This window comes from Suncus etruscus, chromosome 6 (genome assembly GCF_024139225.1).
Source record: "Suncus etruscus isolate mSunEtr1 chromosome 6, mSunEtr1.pri.cur, whole genome shotgun sequence".
Taxonomy (NCBI): Eukaryota; Metazoa; Chordata; class Mammalia; order Eulipotyphla; family Soricidae; genus Suncus; species Suncus etruscus.
In genome coordinates, this window is record NC_064853.1 from 101,116,242 (window position 1) to 101,130,125 (window position 13,884).

The window sequence follows — 13,884 nt, forward strand, 5'->3', positions numbered from 1 at the left end:
CGACTGTTGCTGCTCCTAGGTTGTCATGGAGTCATAAGTACCATCTTTGGAGTAAGTCAGTGCCCTGATGGTAGTGGAGCCTTCCTTGTTAAGAGTTCTTATTCCTGGTAATGTTGTAGGAAACCATGTTTGTTTCCACAGGTGATATTCACGGTTCAGGGGTGGATGGTCAATGTCCAATCAGCTAAAGTCTAAGCCAAGTCACTATGCCAGGAGTTCAGGGGGTAAGGTCCCACTGCAGTTGAAAATGTTGTGCTCCCAGGATTTTCAGCCGGCCCGGACGGGCAGCTGGCAGGCCCCCCATGGGCCAGCGGCCTTTTTGTCCGGCCTAGGGTCAGGGGGGCCCGGACTTGGGTCACCCGACCCCCCTCTCCCCCATTCCTCCGGATCTCCAGGTGGGTTTCTGGGAGGAGCTGACGGGGCACCCTGGGTTTTCCCCACTCCCAGGCCGGGCTGGGACACTGGCCTAGGGTGGGGCTTAGGGGGTAGAGTTCGATCTGTTGGGTGGCAGATAGCTGCTCAGCTATACTCAGTCTGTCACTGGTAATTTCATACCAGTCTACATTTTGCAAACCGCGCGGGGGCTAGTGCCCCCGCGTGAACATATGCTCCTTCCAACCATCACTACCCCAGATTTACCCTTCTTAACTTCAGTAACACATAGTTCTAATCTCTGACCTAAGACATACAGTATATCTAACAAATCACAGAACTATTTAGAAGGACACAAATTGAACACATATATCTTTTGAATTTTTTATGGGTATTTTCTTTAACTGATGTAACTCTCTATATATTCTTCTACCATGATGTTTCTATTCACTTTTCATCTTGTCTATTCTTTGTAAGCTGTACAGTAAGGATTGTTGGTGGAACTGTCCCTCAGTTTGATGCCTATGATTGAACTATGTCATGGAAATTGCTGGTCTTGTTCCTATTGCCTCCAGATGCACCAATAACGCCCCATGGCATTGATCCTTGTTTGCATAGACACATTAAAATGGGAAAACACCATACATACAGATAAGTTCTTATCTAATAAATCTCAGTACAATGTACCTTACACCCTGAACATTGATATAATGACCTGGCACAGGCATCAGAAGAATGGGCATCCTCCATTCACGCCGGAACCAGGCAAGCTATCTACGAAACATCCAAGGTCTTTTACAGCAACAGCTGGAAGCAGTCTTCTACCAGGAAAGACACTATCAAGGGTCTGACATCGACCCCCTAAAAAGAGACTTCCGTTTACACTGAGAAGACTTGACAACATCAATGACCTGCTCTATAGGACATGGTTCTCTCTAGTGCCCCTTAAGTGTGAGGTGAAACGAGAGGAAGCTATGCACCATCCTGACTGCAATATGGGATATGCAGACTCCAGGATCTTTAATACAGAAGCATGATACCAACAACAGAGACTATGTGAGGAATGGAGGTGTATTGCCACTACAGACGATGACTCGAATTGGACAAACTAATTCGCCTGGAGCCTAGAGTCAGTCCTGTGCCAGGAAACTTCAGGGGTAGGGTCTCCTTGTATTTAGACCATAATTTGTCTTTCCATGTCCCTTATGTTTTGATGGGCCTATGCAAACAAATGCCACTTTAATACCATTTTTTACTATGCTCCCTTGACTCTAATTCTTAAGAAAAACAAGCCACTAAAACTTTCGAGGTTAACTTAAACTAGTTTGTATGTACATGGAACTAGAGAAATGTACTGTGCCCTCAATGTGTAAGGAGCTACATAAGTATAATGTCTTTAGATTATATTGTGTGCTGCTAAGAAATAGTATGTACTACAACTGGGGATTTGAGGGACAAGGAATTGTATTGTACATGGGTTCAGTTTTGTTTTTATTAATGCTCTTTGGCTGAAAGTTCAAGGCTGGGATATCGATGGGACTACCGAGAATTCTGTTTATGGGTGATTGGGCTTCCACTGTAACTTTACCCTGTCCTCTTCTTTACATCTTTGTTGTCATAATTAAAATAAAAAAAGAAATTAAAAAAAAAAAGAAAAAAAATGATAAAAAAAAAAGAAAAGAAAATGTTGTGCTCCCATCTCTATTAGATAAGAACTTGTTTGCATGTGTAATCATTTCCCATTTTAATGTACCTATGTAAAAAGGAAGAATGCCACAAGGTATTACTGGTGCATGTGGGTGTATCAAGAACAACAATTCTCATAACATTTTCTTACATGGCCTCTAGACAAAGACTTTTCTACTAGAATTCTGTACTAAACAGATCCCGGGATGGGGGAACTTGTCACTACATGAGAAGATATTCAGCCACGGATATGCTTATTGAAGGAATGTAAGTAAAGAGATATTCAAAGGAGATCTGTATGTCCTTTTTAAGTCTTTTGAAATAGACAGGGAAGGAGTAAGATCCAGAACTCAGCTTCAACCTGTGAGTTGGTTTTTGAAGTTTAGAGAAGATGGCTCCCAGCAGTCACATATCAGGAAGTATCCTCAAGCACAGGGCTTCTCAGCCATGGAATCTGGTAGCAAGCAAAAGTCCATGGTGAAGGGAGGTGAAGGGCGAGGGGCCATCCGAGGGAATCAATAGCAGGTGAGTGTCGGTTTTTCTCCTTCAAGGAATCTATCTTTTCAGTTTGGGGGCTGGTTGACTTCTGGTTGGGGTGGGAAGGATGTTCTGCTTTGTGAGGAGTTAAGCACATGGAGTATTATCCAGCGAGTCTTGGGCATTATGTTTCTTTTCCTAGGAACAATCTAAAATTATGAGCATTGTGGTATCATGGTAAACTAAGTACAGTTTTGAGAAATGAGGACTGATGAGAAAGGACCACAGTACAAGGAGGTCAGCTGCACAGCCCTGTTTATGGCCGTGGGAGGGGCTACATATCTCTGCTCTAGGGTTCAGTACAGGGGTCCTGTCTGCCAACTCCTCCTCCCTTCCCTCACAGAGACATCCCAGTTATTAGTTGTGAGAGGAATGGTGATATTCTGGTATCTGGGGTCTGAGGAGTAAGTCGCCAGCCTAGCCCGATTTATGCACTTGTTCCCTTCCCCCATACCCCCAGGGACCCGGCTTCCTGGCCTTACTGTAAAGGCCTGGCTTGGGGGTCCCATATTATTCCTGCTCTAAGGTTCAGGCCAGCTACCCTGCCCCCCCCCCAGACATCCCAGTTACCACTCAGTGATATCCTCTAAAATTTTTTTTTACAAGTTTTTCACAATTGTATTTTTTAGTAACATGGCGGCAGTGAATTAGGGCCATTCCCACCACCAGTGTTGACCTTCTTCCACCATAGTTCCCAGCATGAATTCCATACCTCCACCCATAGCCCTCAAGACTGCTAGTGTAACAGGTTCATTTTGTGTATAGCTTGTTATAGTTTGGGTCTCTTGGTTCTACTATCGTTGACATTGGTTTGGGTATTTAGGGCTGACCATTTTTTATTTCCACTCTATGCTTCTGGGACCATTTGGCCCCTGGGTTCCATCCACTTTATTTTTTCCTTTACTCAGTTTGTAGGGAGACATATAAATGTGAGGCAGAACCAGATAATTCATATTCAATGGTTCATTCATCTGTGGGATTTAAGAAAAAAAAAAAGACATTATTGTAATAATACACAGAGACAATAGAGATGAGAGCTGGAAGGACTGGTCCACGGTATGAAGCTTACCACAAAGAGTGGTGAATTCAGTTACAGAAATAACTACACTGACACCTATCATTACAATGGTAGTGAGTGAGAGAAATAGAATGCCTATCTCAAATACAGGCAGGGGGTTGGGGAAGAGGGAGATGATGTTGTTGTTGGGAATGTTGCACTGGTGAAGGAGGGGGGCATCCTTTTTATAACTGAAACCCAACTACAAACATGTTTGTAATTATGGTGCTTAAATAAAGATACTAATTAAAAATTTCTACACTGAAGTCCTAGAATACCAAAAAAAAGTAAGATTCTCATTCTAAGGCTATTCAATTGCCAAGCAGACTTGTACATAAAACCATATTATGAGTTAAGTTTAGGTATCTCAAATATATTTTAAGTATTGTTAATACAAGTAAAAATCTATTTTATTTACCTGCATGTCTATTGACAATAACAATAGCTTGATTAAACAATATGGGAAGTATAGGGGAAAAAGGCAGAGGCCCTTATATAGAAGCTATAAATATAAAAAAATTAAAAATAAACCAAGAAAGAAAAAGAAAAAAGAATAAAAGGGGGGCAAGTACTTTATTTTCTTTTTGGCATAGGCTCAGTAAATGTTGGGGAAATTAGAAAGAAAATTTACTTGGCCTAAGAAATACAGGTGTCTTTACCCTTGAAGCATATTGTCATGAGACTGATTATAGGCTCTGGGCATGTTAGTTGTCAAACCCCACAGTCTTTCTTATAGTCCCGGGAAAAGTTCTGCTCAGTTGAGGTTGTCATAGTCAGTCTTCTGTAATTAGAGATCTTGTTTTTTTTGCACAGATCCTAGGATGGAGCATCTTCCGATTTCATATCACAGCTGGTTGGTGAAGTAGGGAAACCTACCCTTAGATCAAGTTGTTGCTGCTTCCTTGTTGTCAGGGTGTCATACGAATCTACCCTGGAACACTAGTGCCAGAGCCAGTATTAAGGTCTTTCTGGGGGGAGTTTGATTCCTGGTGCTGGTGCAGGGAACGGTGCCAGTTCTAAGGTTGAGGTCTGGGGATTGGGGTTGGGTGGTCAATGTTCGATCACATGGGGTCGAAGTCAAGTTCCCATAAGGATTGTTCAGGGTGGATGGTGCCCCTGCATTATAAAATTCATGAGTTCTTACCCCTATCAGATAAGTACTTCTTTCTATACACAAGATTTTAGTGTGTCAGATCAAATTGATTAAAAGTGTTCTTCAGCCAAAAAAAAAAAAGGGGAGGCAATGCTATTGTCTTTTGTGTATTGACTTTGTAGCCGGCCACTTTGCTGTATTGGCTTATTGTTTCCAGGAGTTTTTCTGTGAACTCTTTAGGGCTTTCTATGTATATCATCATATCATTTGCAAATAGAGATAGTTTGACTTTCTCTTTCCCTATTAAAATTACTCTGGTTCCCTTCTCTTGTCTGATTGCTACTGCTAGAACTTCTAATTCTATGTTGAATAAGAAAGGAGACAGTGGACAGCCTTGCCTAGTGCCTGACCTTAGTGGAAAATGCTTTCAGTTTTTTCCCATTAAGGATAATGTTGGCTGTGGGCTTCTTATGAATAGCTGTAGCTATCTTGGGGGAAGGTTTCTTCCAGCCCTATTTTGCTGAGTGTTTTTTTTTTTTTATCATGGATGGGTGTTGGATTTTGTTCAATGCCTTCTCTGAATCAATTGATGTGGTTTTTTTTTTCTTTTTGTTGATGTGGTATATGATGTTGATTGATTTGAGTATGTTGAACCATTCTTGGATCCCTGGGATGAAGCCCATTTGATTATGATGAATGATATTTTTGATGTGCTGTTGGATTTGATTTGCTAAGATATTTTTTTTTTTTTTTTTGGTTTTTGGGCCACACCCGTTTGACGCTCAGGGGTTACTCCTGGCTATGTGCTCAGAAATCACCCCTGGCTTGGGGGGACCATATGGGACGCCAGGGGATCGAACCGCGGTCCGTTCCTTGGCTAGCGCTTGTAAGGCAGACACCTTAGCTCTAGCGCCACCTTCCCGGCCCCATTGCTAAGATATTTTTAAGGATTTTTGCATTCATGTTTATTAGTGAGATTGATCTGTAGTTTTCTTTCTTGGTGGTATCTTAGTAAGCTTTGGGAATGAGTGTGATATTAGCCTCATTAAAGGAATTAGAGGGGATACCTGTCTTTTCAATTTTTTGGAAGTCTAAGGATCAACGGTAATAATTCTTTTCTGAGTGTTTGAGAGTTTCTTGGAGAGTTTCTTAATTTCTGTTTTAATTTCCTTACATGTGATTGACCTGTTTAGGCTTTGTACTTCCTCCATATTAAGTCTCTGGAGATGATATTTTTCCAGGAATTTGTCCATTTTTTTGTTTTTGTTTTTTCTAGCTTAACTGGGTACAGTTGTTCATAATAGGCTCTCATGATGTGTTGTATTTATTGAAGTTCCGTTGTAATCTCTACTCTTTCATTTGTAATTTATTTGAGTGTTTCCCCCTTTATTTTCCTTGTGAGTCTTGCCAGTGGTTTGTCTATCTTGTTTATTCTTTCAAAAAATCAGATCCTGGAGTACAGCTTATTGAAAGATTATTGACAGATTGTCCAGATTGTTGACAGCTTCTGGTGCTTATCTTCTGGTGTCCTGATTGACAGAAAGCGTTATTGTGCTGTTATATTGTGTAGGATTGTTCTTGCTACAATTGGATGTTTGGGTTGTGTAGTTGATCTCTGAGTAGTTCATTTAGAGTCAGTTTGATTAATGCAAATATTGAAAGGTCTTTTTTTATCTGAGAATATTTTTAGTTTTCCCTCCCATGTAAATGAGAGTTTTTCTGGGTAGTGAATGCTAGGTTGGAAGTTTCTTTCCTTCATCCCTCTTTTTATTTTGCCGTTTGGATTACTATATGTCTTGGTGTTGATATATTAGGGTCTATTTTATTTGGAACTATTTTAGTCTCTTGGATTTGTACAGCAGACTCTTTCCAGAGATTGGGAAATTTTCTGCTATTATTTCCCTCACTACTTGTTCTTTTCCTTTCCATTTTTCCTCCACTTCTGGTATTCCTTAAGTCGTAGCTTATTTATTTTGTCTTTGTTCATTCAGTATCTTACATTTTTTTCAATGTTTTGTCTCTCATTTATTTATTGACTTTGTTGTTGCTGGCTTGCATTTTGTCTTCAAGTTTATACATGTGATTATCTTTGTTTACAATTCTGCTACTGTGGATTCTTAGCATGTTTTTTCATTCCCTTATTTTCATTTATATGGACTCTCATCTTCTGATAGAGTTCTTCTTTGAATTGGATATATGGTTCATCTACGAATTTCTTAATTTTTTGTTAGTTTTTCTTTGAATTCTATTGTTAAGCCATTAAATACTAATTTTAGGTTCTCATTTATGAAGTTTAATTTTGAAGTACTTGGACATCTAATAGGATTTCTCTCCATATTCCCAGCTGCTGTTTTCTCCATTAGTTTCCCCATTGCTCTTTGCATAGGGTGGGTTGGAGTGCTTGGGTTCCAGGGTATTTTGAAAGAAGTGGTCTCTTTAATTGTATAGGGGGGTGGTTGGAGGTAGATCTGTTTTAGGTTTATTTAGTCTATGTAAGCAAGGTTACCCAAGTATGGTACAGATGTTGCAGACTAGTTTGTTTGTTTTTTCTTTTGGTTTTAGGCCTATATATTTTCTTTTTCTTATTTATTTTTATATAATAATATCGTTATTTAAACACTGTGATCACAAACATAATTGTAGTTGGGTTTCACTCATAAATGAACACCCCCCCCTTCACCAATGCAACATTCCCACCACCAATGCTCCCATCTCCTCCCTCCCTCACCCCCCCGCCTGTATTTGAGACAGGCTTTCTACATCCCTCACTCAATGACATTGTTGTGATAGTTCTCAGCATAGTTATTTCTCTACTTGCACTCACCACTCTTTGTGGTGAGCTTCATATCTAGAGCCAGTCCTTCTGGCCCTAATCTCTGGGAATTATATCAAAGTCTTTAATTTTTTTTAAAACACATAAATGAGTGAGCCTATTCTATGTCTAACTCTTTCCCTCTGACTTATTTTACTGTGCATAATAGATTTCATGTACATCCATGTATAAGAGGATTTCATGATTTCTTCTCTCCTGACGGCTGCATAATATTTTATTGTGTATATATACCACAGTTTCTTTAGCTATTCATCTGTTGAAGGGCATTTTGGTTGTTTTTAGAGTACGGCTATTGTAAATTGTGCCGCTATAAATATAGGTGTGAGGAAGGGATTTTTATATTGAGTTTTTGAGTGCCTAGGGTATATCCCTACAAGTTGTAAAGCTGAATCAAATACAATTTCCAGTTTTTTGAGGAATCTCCATATTGTTTTCCATAAGGGCTGGACTAGACAGCATTACCACCAGCAGAGAATGAGAGTTCCTTTTTCCCCATATCCCCACCAGCACTGATAGTTCATGCTCTTTGTGATGTGTGTCAGTCTGTGGTGTGAGATGGTACCTCATTGTTGTTTTGATTTGCATCTCCCTGATGTTAGTGATGTGGAGCATTTCTTCATGTGTCTTGGCCATTTGTATTTCTTCTTTGAGAAGTTGTTCATTTCTTCTCATTTTTGATGGGATTAGATGTTATCTTGTTCAGTTCTGTCAATATCTTGTATATCCTAGTTATTAACCCCTTATCTGATGGGTACAGGGTGAATAGTTTCTCCCATTCTGTGGGTGGCTTTCATATCCTAGGCATTATTTTATTTGAAGTGAAAAGATTTCTTAGCTTAATATAGTCCCATTTGTTTATCTTTGCTTCAACTTGTTTGGAGAGTGCTGTTTCTTCCTTGAAGATGTCTTTAGTTTCAATGTCCTAGAGTGTTTTACTTGCATATTGTTCTATATGCTTTATGATTTCAGGGTCTGATATCAAGATCTTTAATCCATTTGCATTTGACCTTTGTGCAGGGAGGAGTGTTAAAAGGAGATTTGAGTTCTTTTTTTTTTTTTTTTTTAAGTGCTGGTCAGTTGTCCCAACTCCACTTGTTGAAGAGGCTTTCTTTGTTCCCTTTTGCACTTATTGCCCCTTTATCAAAGATTAATTGATTGTATATCTAGGGAGCATTTTCTGAATACTCTAGACTATTCCACTGATCTAAGGGTTTGTCTTTATTCCAATATTATGCTGTTTTAATGATGATAGCTTCATGATACAATTTAAATTGGGGAAAGTAATACCTCCCATATTCCTTTTCCCAAGGATTGCTCTAGCTATTTGCAGTTTTTATTGTTCCAGATGAATTTCAGGAGTTTTGATCCACTTCTTTGAAGAATGTCATGGTATCTTTAGAGAGGTTGCATTAAATATGTCAATGCTTTGGGGAGTATTGGCATTTTAATGATGTTAATCCTGCCAGTCCATGAGCAGGGTATGTGTTTCTGTTTCCTAGTGTCCTCTCTTATTTCTTGAAGCTGGGTTTTGAAGTTTTCTTTGTATAAGTCTACCTCTTTAGTTAAGTTGACTTCAAGAAATTTGAGTTTGTGGGCACAAATGTGAATGGGATTGTTTTTATTCTCCATTTCTTCTCTATCATTATTAGTGTATAAGAAAGCCATTGATTTTTGTGTATTAATTTTGTAGCCTGCCAGTTTGCTATATGAGCTATTGTTTCTAGAAGCTTTTTGGTAGAGTCTTTAGGGTTTTCCTAGTATAGTATCATGTCATCTGCAAACAGTGAGAGCTTGACTTCTTTCTTTCCTATCTGGATGCCCTTGATATCTTTTTCTTGTCTAATTGCTATGGCAAGAACTTCCAGCACTATGTTGAATAGTAGTGGTGAGAGAGGGCAGCCTTGTCCTGTACCAGATTTTATAGGAAAGGCTTTTAATTTTTCTCCATTGAAAATAATATTTGCCATTGGCTTGTGGTTGATAGCCTTGACTATTTTGAGAAAAGTTCCTTCCATTCCCATCATGATGAGTTTTTATCAAGAATGGTTCTTGGACCTTATTAAATACTTTCTCTACATCTATTGATATGATCATGTGGTTTTTCTTTTTCTTTTTTTTTTGATATGATGTATTATGTTGATTAATTTATGGATGTTAAACCAGTCTTGCATTTCTGGAATGAATCCCACTTGGTCGTGATGTATGACCTTCTTGATGAGGCATTAGATCCTATTTGCCAGAATTTTGTTGACGATCTTTGCATCTGTGTTCATCAGGGATATTTGGTCTGTAGTTTTCTTTTTTTGCAGCATCTCTGTCTGGTTTTGGTATTAAGGTGATGTTAACTTCATAAAAACTATTTGGGAGTATTTATGATTTTTCAATTTTATGAAAGAGCCTGAAGAGGATTGGTTGTAGTTCCTCTTGAAAGGTTTGAAAGAATTCATTAGTAAAACCATCTGGGCCCAGGCTTTTGTTTTTGGGAAGATTCTTGCTGACCATTTTAATTTTCTCTGTAGTGATGGGTCTGTTTAGATATGCTAGATCATCCTGGTTTAACCATGGAAGATTATAGACATCCAAGAATTTATCCATTTCTTCCAGGTTTTCATGTTTTGTGGCATAGAGTTTCTCAAAGTAGTTTCTAATTATCCTTTGAATCTCCACAGTTTCTGTGGTGATCTCCCCTTTTTAATTCCTAATCCAGTTTATTAGATTTATCTCTCTCTGTTTATTTGTCAGTTTTGCTAGTGGTTTATCAATCTTTTTTATTTTTTAAAGAACCAACTTCTGCTTTTGTTGATCTTTCGATTGTTCTTTGGATTTCCATTTCATTGATTTCTTCTCTAAGCTTTGCTATTTTCTTCTGCCTACCTATTTTTGGTTCCTTTTGTTGATCATTTTCTAATGGTAAATGCTGTGCCATTGTTTTTTATATAGGCCCCCTCTTCTTTTCTGATGTGTGCTTGCAAGGCTATAAATTTTTCTCTTAGTACTGCTTTTGTTGTGTCCCATAAATTCTGACAATTTGTGTCTTCATTGTCATTTGTTTTCAGAAATGTCTTGATTTCCTTTTTGAATTCATCTCTGACCCACTGGTTGTTCAGTAGTGATCTGTTTAGTTTCCAAGGTTATATATTTTCTAAGGGAGAAAGAAGTTGGGCCTGATTTGCCTAGGACTGTCTGGTATAAACTGAAGTGTCAGCGATGTCTGTTGGGGTAGCAGGACTATGGCCACAGTGTGCATGTACAGATCCCACTAACCTTTCCTGAACAGGAGTATGGGCCTCAGACTAGCAGTGGCTGGAGACATGGTGGAGGCAGGTTGGAGAGGGGCACGTGGTCTGGTTTAAAACCTTCCCTTAGATTCCTGGCATTTCACCCCCACTAAGGTAGGGTCCCCAAGTGTGGGGTGATGATGCTTATAGGGGGGCTTCGCACCCAGCTTACCTTAGCCAGATGGAGGGGGCTTCTGATCAGCGGAGGCTGGAGATGCAGTGCTTCCACTACAATATTGTTAGTTCTATAGACCAAGTCTCAGGCTCTGTTGCCTTTGGCTATTTGTTATTACTTTACTATGATTGTTTATAGCCCACATATGAAAGAAGATATAACTCACACATAAGTGCTTTTTACCTTTGATTTATTTTTCCTTTCATCCACCTGCTTTATGTTGTTGCAATTATTGGGGCTTTCACCCAAGCCTGGTTGTGGTGCTTACATATTTGGATATAGTGCTTGCCTATAATTTGAACTCCTTTACTTGTGTTCAAATGAGTTCTCACCAGAGCATTATACTACTGTCCATGGTGCTTATACATTCTTTTAGTTGAGATGCTTGTATGGGGAACTTAACCTCTTACTATCTTTCCAGTTCAGCTTTTTTAGAGTCCACTCTAAATTTAGTGGTGTAGTGATGTAGTGTTGGTATTTCTCTGACTTACTTCATTTAGAAAAATGCCTTCAAGTGTTAACCATTCTGTTGCAAATGGCAAGATATCCCTTTTTCTCAGTGCCAAATAGTATTCCTTTGTGTATATGTTCCAATCCTTCTCATTCAAATTTCTTTGGAGTGGGGGCATATCCAGCAGAACTAAAGTCTTGCTCTTGGCTCTGCAATCAGAAATTACTCCTATTAAGTACTCAGAGAATGTTCCCCAGACACACAATCACCTAATTTTTGATAAAGGAACAAGAAATTCTAAATGGAGCAAGGAAAGCCTCTTCAACAAGTGGTGTTGGGACAACTGGCTAGCCACTTGCAAAAAAGCAAACTCAGACCACCAGCTAACACCATGTACAAAGGTAAAATCCAAATGGATTAAAGACCTTGATATCAGACCTTCTACCATAAGGTATCTAGAACAACACATATGTAAAACAGTCCATGACATTGAGACTAAAGTCATCTTTAAAGAGGAAATAACACTCTTCGAACAAGTAGAAGCAGAGATAAGCAGATGGGAATATATTAAGCTGAGAAGCTTCTGCACCTCAAAGGAAATAGTGTCTAGGATACAAGAGCCACCTACTGAGTGGGAGAAAATATTCACCCAATACCCATCAGATAAGGGGCTAATTTCCAAAATATACAAGGCACTGACAGAACTTTACAAAAAAAAAAAACCCATCTAATCTCGTCAAAAAAATGGGGAGAAGAAATGAACAGACACTTTGATAAGGAAGAAATACAAATGGCCAAAAGGCACATGAGAAAATGCTCCACATCACTAATCATTAGGGAGATGCAAATCAAAACAACTAGGAGGTACCATCTCATACTACAGAGATTGACGCATATCACAAAGAATGAGAACAAGCAGTGCTGGTGGGGATGTGGAAAAAAAGGAACTCTCTTTTCACTGCTAGTAGGAATACTGTCTAGTCCAACCTTTATGGAAAGCGATATGGAGATTCCTCCTAAACCTGAAAATTGAGTTCCCATATGATCCAGCTATACCACTCCTAGGGATATACCCTAGGAACACAAAAATACAATACAAAAATCCCTTCCTCACACCTATATTCATTGCTGTGCTATTTACAATAGCCAGACTTTGGAAACAACCAAGATGCCCTTCAACAAATGAATGGCTAAATTGACAATGGGGAAACCTCGCAGGCAAACACCATGCACAAAGAATGGAGACAATAGTTCGGATGACCCAAAAAATTTCAACCATCTGATTAACCTCTCGGATAAGGAGCTTAGAATAGAAATATGGAAGATGTTCATAAAACTCAAAGAAAGCATATATCTGAACAGAACACACAAAGACAGAAATCAGAAAACTCCAAACTGAAATAACAGATCTGAAAAACACGGTAGCTCAACTGAACAACTCAGTGGATGGCCTCTCCAACAGGTTAACAGCAGCTGAGGACAGAATCAATGTGCTGGAAGATGAGATGCAGAAAAACTCAACACAGCAGAAGAAATTGGAAAGGAACCCCAAGACAAGCGATCAGGCAATGGAAAAAGTACTCAAGGAATGTGAACAGATGAAAATAAAAGTCTTTGATAAACTCAACAGAAACAATATAAGAATCATTAGAGTCCCAGAACCCAGGTAGGAGATCCCCAGGAAGAATCAAGTGTGAAAGACATCATCAAAGAGATACTCCCAGAGTTAAACACTACATGCAATTAATTCCTGCATGCCTGAAGAGTATCAGCTAAAAGAGACCCGACAAAACACCCCAAGACACATCCTCGTTACAATGACAAACCCCACAGATAGAGATAAAATACTGAAAGCAGCAAGATCAAAAAGGGAAATTATATTCAAAGGAACATTCTTAAAACTCACAGCAGACATGCCACAAGAAACTCTTAAGGTCAGAAGAGAGTGGTGGGATATTGTGACAAGACTGAATGAAATGGATGCCTCACAGAGAATACTACACCCAGCCCAACTCACGTTCAGGTTTGAAGGAAGGATACATAGCTTCCTGGATAAACAACAGCTCAGAAACTTCACAGATGAAAAACCAGCCTTAAAGGAAATACTGAAAGGTCTACTTTAAGACAAGAGAGACCAACAAACACAGCAAACTTATCTACAAAGATGACATTAAATTCTATGACAATCATCAGCCTCAATGTCAATGAACTAAATTCACCAATTAAAAGACACAGAGTGGCAAACTGGGTCAAAAAGATAAATCCAACCTTTTGCTGCCTACAAGAAACACACCTGAATAATCAGAACAAACTTAGACTCAAAATCAACGGCTGGAGGAAAATCATACAAGCAAACAACACCCTTAAAAAAGCTGGGGTGGCCATATTAATATCTGATGACA